The sequence below is a fragment of the Malus domestica genome, chromosome 11 (genome assembly GCF_042453785.1).
Source record: "Malus domestica chromosome 11, GDT2T_hap1".
Lineage (NCBI taxonomy): Eukaryota > Viridiplantae > Streptophyta > Magnoliopsida > Rosales > Rosaceae > Malus > Malus domestica.
In genome coordinates this window covers 24,018,384-24,024,874 of record NC_091671.1, presented here as the reverse complement: position 1 = coordinate 24,024,874, position 6,491 = coordinate 24,018,384, and the positions used below count along the sequence as shown (strand labels likewise).

General features: G+C 41.2%; 2 long non-coding RNA genes across 2 annotated transcripts; both read left to right on the top strand.

Annotated features, from left to right (window-relative positions):
- The first annotated feature begins 211 nt into the window (after positions 1-211).
- LOC139189626 (uncharacterized) lies at positions 212-1,299 on the top strand. The gene is made up of 3 exons (XR_011573443.1): positions 212-640; positions 741-854; positions 1,118-1,299. It is a non-coding gene; the product is annotated as an uncharacterized lncRNA (long non-coding RNA).
- A 504-nt stretch (positions 1,300-1,803) lies between these two features.
- On the top strand, positions 1,804-3,757 carry LOC139189680 (uncharacterized). The gene is made up of 2 exons (XR_011573527.1): positions 1,804-2,364; positions 2,492-3,757. It is a non-coding gene; the product is annotated as an uncharacterized lncRNA (long non-coding RNA).
- The last annotated feature ends 2,734 nt before the right edge of the window (positions 3,758-6,491 follow it).

Below are 6,491 nucleotides of genomic sequence, written 5' to 3'. Positions count from 1 at the left end.
TTTTGGAACCAATTAGGGACTTAGACTTGAATTATTTTTGTTGTTGTTTTGCCTTGGTTGGCTGGATCACACTGACCACACATTCACCCACCCGTTGACCTTTTCTCTCTCCTCTCCCTTTCGATTTTCTGCAACGTCCGTACAAACGTACGGACGAACCTTAAACCAACCCATTTATGCACAGATCGAGCTTATGATTAGTACCATCTCCTTCCTCTCGTCATCGCGAACTCAACCATACCAATTGTTGGACGTGAAACCTTTGAAAACCCGAGAACCCAAGCACCCCGAAGAAGGCACTGTTTATACTCTTGCGATCGTGGGGGTTTCAGTTGATTCTGAGCTTATGGGAAGCTTTAGATCACCCTCATGATGCTTGGAGTACCATTTTCACGAAGTTTGGACGTCGGGATTGTGTAGAACCAGAGAACCCAATATTTGGTATTGTTCATGTGCTTGTGGAATTGAAGGTTTCAAGTTATTTGGAGCTCATAGGGAGCTTAAGGACCTCTCCACGAAGCTCGAAGAGGAAGAATGAGGTGATTTAGACGTCTGGAGACCGAGATCGAAGCATCACAGTTTGGCCGGAATTATCGAAGGATCTCTGGCAAATTCTCGAAGGTTTTAGGTCCAAATCTTGGTAAAGTTTTGTTTCTTACATTGTAAGCTTCATTTTGGTGAAGATTTCATGAAAAATGGTTAAGAATTGACTGAAATACGAAGCCTGGAAAAATTTCCAGAAACCGGCGAATTGCAGCCGCACCGGCGACGGTTTCTGGCGAACCAAGGAAGAAGGAGGAGTATATTCCGTCAAGTCTGACGGAATATGCTAACGGCGTCAGTTATATTAAACGGTATATGCTGATTTTTAACGGAATATTCCCTAACTGCCGTTACTGTTACCGTTAGGGTTCCTTACGCGTGGCGGCGCGTCTTGCCGTGCACTCGCCGGCGCGTGGGTGGTCGGAAATTTTTTCTAAAATTATAAGGTTGTTCGTGAGGTTGAGTAGATCACTGTGGTATATTCATATACCCAAATTGAGCAACGTATGAGAAGTTATTTCCAAGGTTTTGATTATGTGCTTAAATAACGTTATTTCGGTTACTTCTCATATAGGCGAGGCTTATGCGGACGATGAGCAAAGTTAAGGGAGGCTCGGGGGCTACGACCCTTCGACATATCTGTGAGTGGGCAGTTTTGTTTTCGTATTACCTATATACTACTGTTTTTCCCAGAAAATGCAATTATATGAAAATATGTTTTAAAATGCCATGCATGCAATCGATGATATATTTGAATTGATAATTGATGCATATATATGTGAATTGACGATGTTGACGCCCAAGTGAGTTTTTACATTATTCATACAATTTATTTTATGTTTAGATCCAAATTAGGGTTCAAGATTTTTATATCTGCAAAACTAATATTTTCTACAAATTTTGAAAAGAGTCCAAACTGAAAAGTCATGTTAAATGCAAAATAATAGATGGCTAAAGAGAAAGTCTTTTTTTTTTTTTTGGATAAACTGGAAATAGCATTCCAGAGCAAAGGCTAACAAAGTACAAAGAGCAGGTATACACAAGAGGCCCAATTACATGATACTCATAAAGAAAAATATATAGACCTCAAAGCAAAACAAGAAAGGGCCCAAAGCACACATTGAAGTAGGGGTGGGCAAACGGGTCCTGGACTCGCGGGTCAGGGTGGGTCTTTGTGGTTCGGGCTGGGTCAAAAAATTACAAATACAAAATAGGGCGCGGGGGGGGGGGAGTTCCTGATAAATAACGAGGCGGGCCAGTTCCAGAGATTGGGGAAAACGGGCCCCTAGCCCGGACCGTTCATTGCCCCCAGCCCAGTCTGTAACTTGACTCTTTCTCGTCTCTTCCCACCCACATACTCTCTGTCACTTGTCTTCTACTCCTCGACCTCGATGACATCAAACTCAGAATCATTGCAGCTGTCGCACTACCCATATCTCGATTCTCCTCCTCAACGAAGACCCCCATCATCAGCACCGCGAGATTTCAGTTCTCCTCCCACCCATCTCTTGATTTTCTAATTCCAATTTCGATTCTGATTCGGAGGCGAATTTCGAAAACAGGTTTTGGATTCCGGTGAGCAATGAGATTGTTCTCAAGGGATACACAAAAGTCATTTTCGCCCTCATCGTCGATCACACTGGGTCTCAAGTTGTTTTCGGTAGCTACGACTACTCCGTGTGGATGTGCGATTTCTAGGGAATTTTAAAGTTGAAGTCATTCTACCAGCTCGAGCCATCAGAAGGCCACCAAGTTTGAACCGTCAGCTGAAGCCAGACGCCATACCAGTTTCTCTGTGTTACTGGCTTAGCTACGGCGAAGGTGTTGCTCAACCTTACAATTCATTTTCCTCTTATTGTTTTGCATTATTTGATTTGGGTTTTGTGTATTTGGCGTTAGTGTGTGAATGGCAATTTGCATTGCTTATACCCTTTTCGATCTCATGCAGATTTTACAGATTTATGATCGTGATGGACTTAGCTTTTCGCTACGAAGGTAGAGGAGTTGAGAGGTTGGGATTCCTAGGATTGGGACTCCAAGGGCTTTAGGGATTTAGCGTCGAAGGAGAGGACAGGGTGGCCTCGACAAATGTTGGCGAAGACGTTGAGAAAGGTGGTGGTTTCGAGAAAAAAAAAACCAAGGACCTGTGGACCTGGCCCGTTTCAACCAATGACCCGTGGACCTAGTCCGGTTCTTATATTAAAATTTGTTATCCCCTGTCAAGCCCGACCAGTTTCTTTTACACTCTGGTCCGGTTTGGTCCCTTCAAAATTGGGCCCGACCTAGCATGTGCCCAGCCTTACATTGAAGACAAAAAAGAGAAACACTCCAACAGAATACCCTATCCTCTTACTATCGCCAACGTCACCAAAATAGTGCCTCTAAACCACTGCTTGTTAGCATCCCCAACGACTGCCAGATATCATGTCTCTTAAAGAGAAGAAAATGGAGTTTGATGTATCCCACAACGAACATCCTTCCGATCGCATCCACGGAACGAAAGAAACTAATAGAAATACGTAACCCATTAACAATAGAGCCAATAAAGGCAAACAGAGTGAATGTAGTGGTGTAAACACCCTAGCCGGAGCTCTACACACCTTCCGAAAGCACTGCAAGGCGCGGTAAAGAAAAGTGTATACAGATTGGAGTTGGGGTAGAAACGTTAAAGGATGAAGCAAAAGAGAAAGGTTGCTGAAAGACATAGAAATGGATGGACACAAGGGATGGAGTTAAAAAGGGATTTGATGTGGGATTTAAAGAGATGAAATCAGCAGCAATTGAGATGGAAAGGCAATGATAATCGAGATGGCAAACATATGGAAAATGAAGTAAAAGAAATTAGGAAGAAAGAAAAAAGAGAAGGCAAGGGTGAACAGCCACCGACCCCAGCCATAGCTAGGGCCATCAATAACAATAGAGTTTAACAAGAAAGGAAAACGCTCACACCGAAAAGAAGAACTCTCGCGACGGAGAGAGAATCTTAAAAGAGAAAGTCAAAAACCAATAATTTCAGCGTTAGAATTCAATCGAGTGGAACCAATACCAGCCATCCACGATAGAAAGCTCCACATACTGCAAGCTCATAGCTTAATTTACTTCATTTTAGGAATGCAAACTTACAACCCGCGTTACAGCCATACATGGCTACAGGTTTGTTGTCAGATAAATATATTGATTTTGAGAGCAACTTATATAGAACGAGTTCACGTCACGTGATGTTCCAATTTAATAATACAATGTCGTATAGTGAAAAATTTATCTTAACAATGTAGTATTGAATATAAGACCCCATATACCAATAAACCCCTCCATTTTTTTAAAGGAAATGATAGCATATTCATTAATAAAAGCCCTTATATAAGGTCGTTACAAAAGATCATTACATAAGCCAATTACAGTACCAAACTCTTGTCAACACGTAAATCATGGACTATACTTGGAGGAGACTCCTACTGTATACAAATTTGACTATAGGAAAGAGTGAATTGTACGAGCCTATGGGCAGCAACATTAGCTTGTGGAAAAAGTATGGGTAACACCTTTATATCTTTCAGAACTTGCCCAATTGAGGACAAGTTAATGGATGAGTCCTTCAACGCTTCCATAATTTGAAGCGAATAACTCTCAAAATGAATGTTTTAAAACCCCCTTTCCATTGCCCAAATCAAGCCTTCTCTGACTGCCATAGCTTCTGCTTAAAAACGAGAGAAAACATCCACAAATTAGCCACACTTTGCCGCTAAAAAGTTCCTTGTGTCTTCCCGAACAATGATTCCATAACCTGCCACCCTCAAATCATGTTTCCATGCACCTCAATATCCGTCTTGATTAACCCAGCGCTCAGAGGCAACTACCTGGTGGGTGTTTGAAATCGAGTTCTGACTCCTAACTGAGCTTTAGTAGTAGAAATGAGTTCCTGCTAGTGATAGAAAACCTTAGCAGCACATATGTCCATTGGCTTAATGTTGTCTGACCAAAGTTTTTCATTTCTTGCTCCCCATAAAGCCCATCAAAGAATAAGAAATGAATCAAAGTCACTAAGGGGAAGTACTTCACTGATTTCCTCAATCCATACCATATAAGAAGTAGGAGCAGAATCACACAATCGTACGCCCAAATGTGAAGTCATCCATACACATTTGGCATAAGGGCAATCCTTCAAGATATGAACAGTTGTTTCCTCATAAAAGTTCCACACTACATAGGATGAATTAGTAGCAATGTGATGAGCAACAAGATTTGCCTTACTTGGGATAAAATTATTGCACAAGCCTCTAGATGCACACTTTCACCTTTGGTGGGACATTGGCCGGCCAAACCTTGAGCTAAATTTGTGAAACAACTGTAAACGAGGATGAAGCACCATTGTTCGTTGGTTGGATCCCTAATCTAGCAATGTGATATGCATTCCTAACCGTGAATTTCCTTTTCTTCTCATAGTGCCAGCTCAGATAAGCCAGAAATGAAAACTTAATGAGATTGATTTAATTAAGTCCACCTACATGCTAGAAAAGAGAGAACGCATCAACTCATGATTCCATGACATAGTAATAGGATGGGTGAGCTCATTGACCATCTCCAAATTACATCAAGCCGGCCTAGGAGAAAAAGGTGGAAGGAAGTGGAATCCAAGGATACTTTCATATCCTAATTAAATGGCCACCACCTATCTGCCACCTTGAGCCACGTCGAATAACTTGATGAACAGTGCATATACTCTTCCAACAGTATGACACACATGACTTGAGCTGTGCATCTAAGAAGTTTTCGTTAGGGAAGTACTTAGCCTTCAACATTCTTGCCACCAAGGCATGAGGCTGGGTAATAAGTCTTCATCCTTGTTTGGCGAGCATGCCCATATTGAAGGCATATAGATTCCGAAACCCAAGTCCCCCTCATTTTTTTGGTATGCATAACTTGTCCCCAGAGCACCAGTGAAGTTTGTTTTCCCCTTCATTTCCATTCCACCAAAAGAAGGCAATCATTATGTTCAGATCCTCACATAACTGTTTCAGTAGCAAGAAATAACTCATGGTGTAAATAAGGATGGATAAAACCATGACCTTGACCAGAACTTCTTTCCTTGCTGCATTGAGAAGTTTACCTTTCCAACTTTGAAGTCTTTTCCACACGCATCCCTTAATGTAGCAAAAAATGACGACTTTTATTTCTCCCAACGAAGGTCGGCATGCCTAGATATTTTGCATGGCAGTCAACCCAAAGAACACCCAGTATTACAGCCAACCTAGATGTCAACCCAAAGAACACCCAGTATTGCAGCCAACCTAAATTACTCATGTCTCTTTATGTTACGTCTAAAGCATACCTTGCTTTTGGCTAAATTAACTTTTTTTTTTCTAGAGGAACTTTCATAAGATTGGAAAACTTCAATAATTTGCTAACATTCAGCCTGTTGGCACGGTAGAAAGGCAAACTATTGTCAACAAATAGTAAGTGGTTTATCAAGGGATTTCTAGGCAAATCGAGATACCCTTTAAAACCCTAGATCGTTCTTTCACCTCAATTAATGCCTACATCCTTCAACATATAAGAGGAAAATGTATAGTGACAGAGGATCTGTTGGAAATGTACCCTAAAACCAATCATATGATGATACTTTACGGACATTTCACAAGTTAAACTAACATAGTTTAAATATAAAGGGCAAAGGTTATTGTTTGAGCCGTCTCATATAAATGTTATATGCTTAAACGATAAGTCCAAAGAATATGTGATTGGGAGAATGCAATCTAAAGAAGTTAGATTCATGAGACCATTCTTTCGTAGACACATCCTAAACGTTCCTGATCATAGGATTGCCAATTGGGCATTGACAGTCCGTTAAGATCAGTACGTACTGTATCTTCTCTCAGGGAGAGTGACTAGTCTCGAGTCATTGGTGTGTGTGACATCAAGATAAGTACGTAGGTGCTCAATAGAGAATG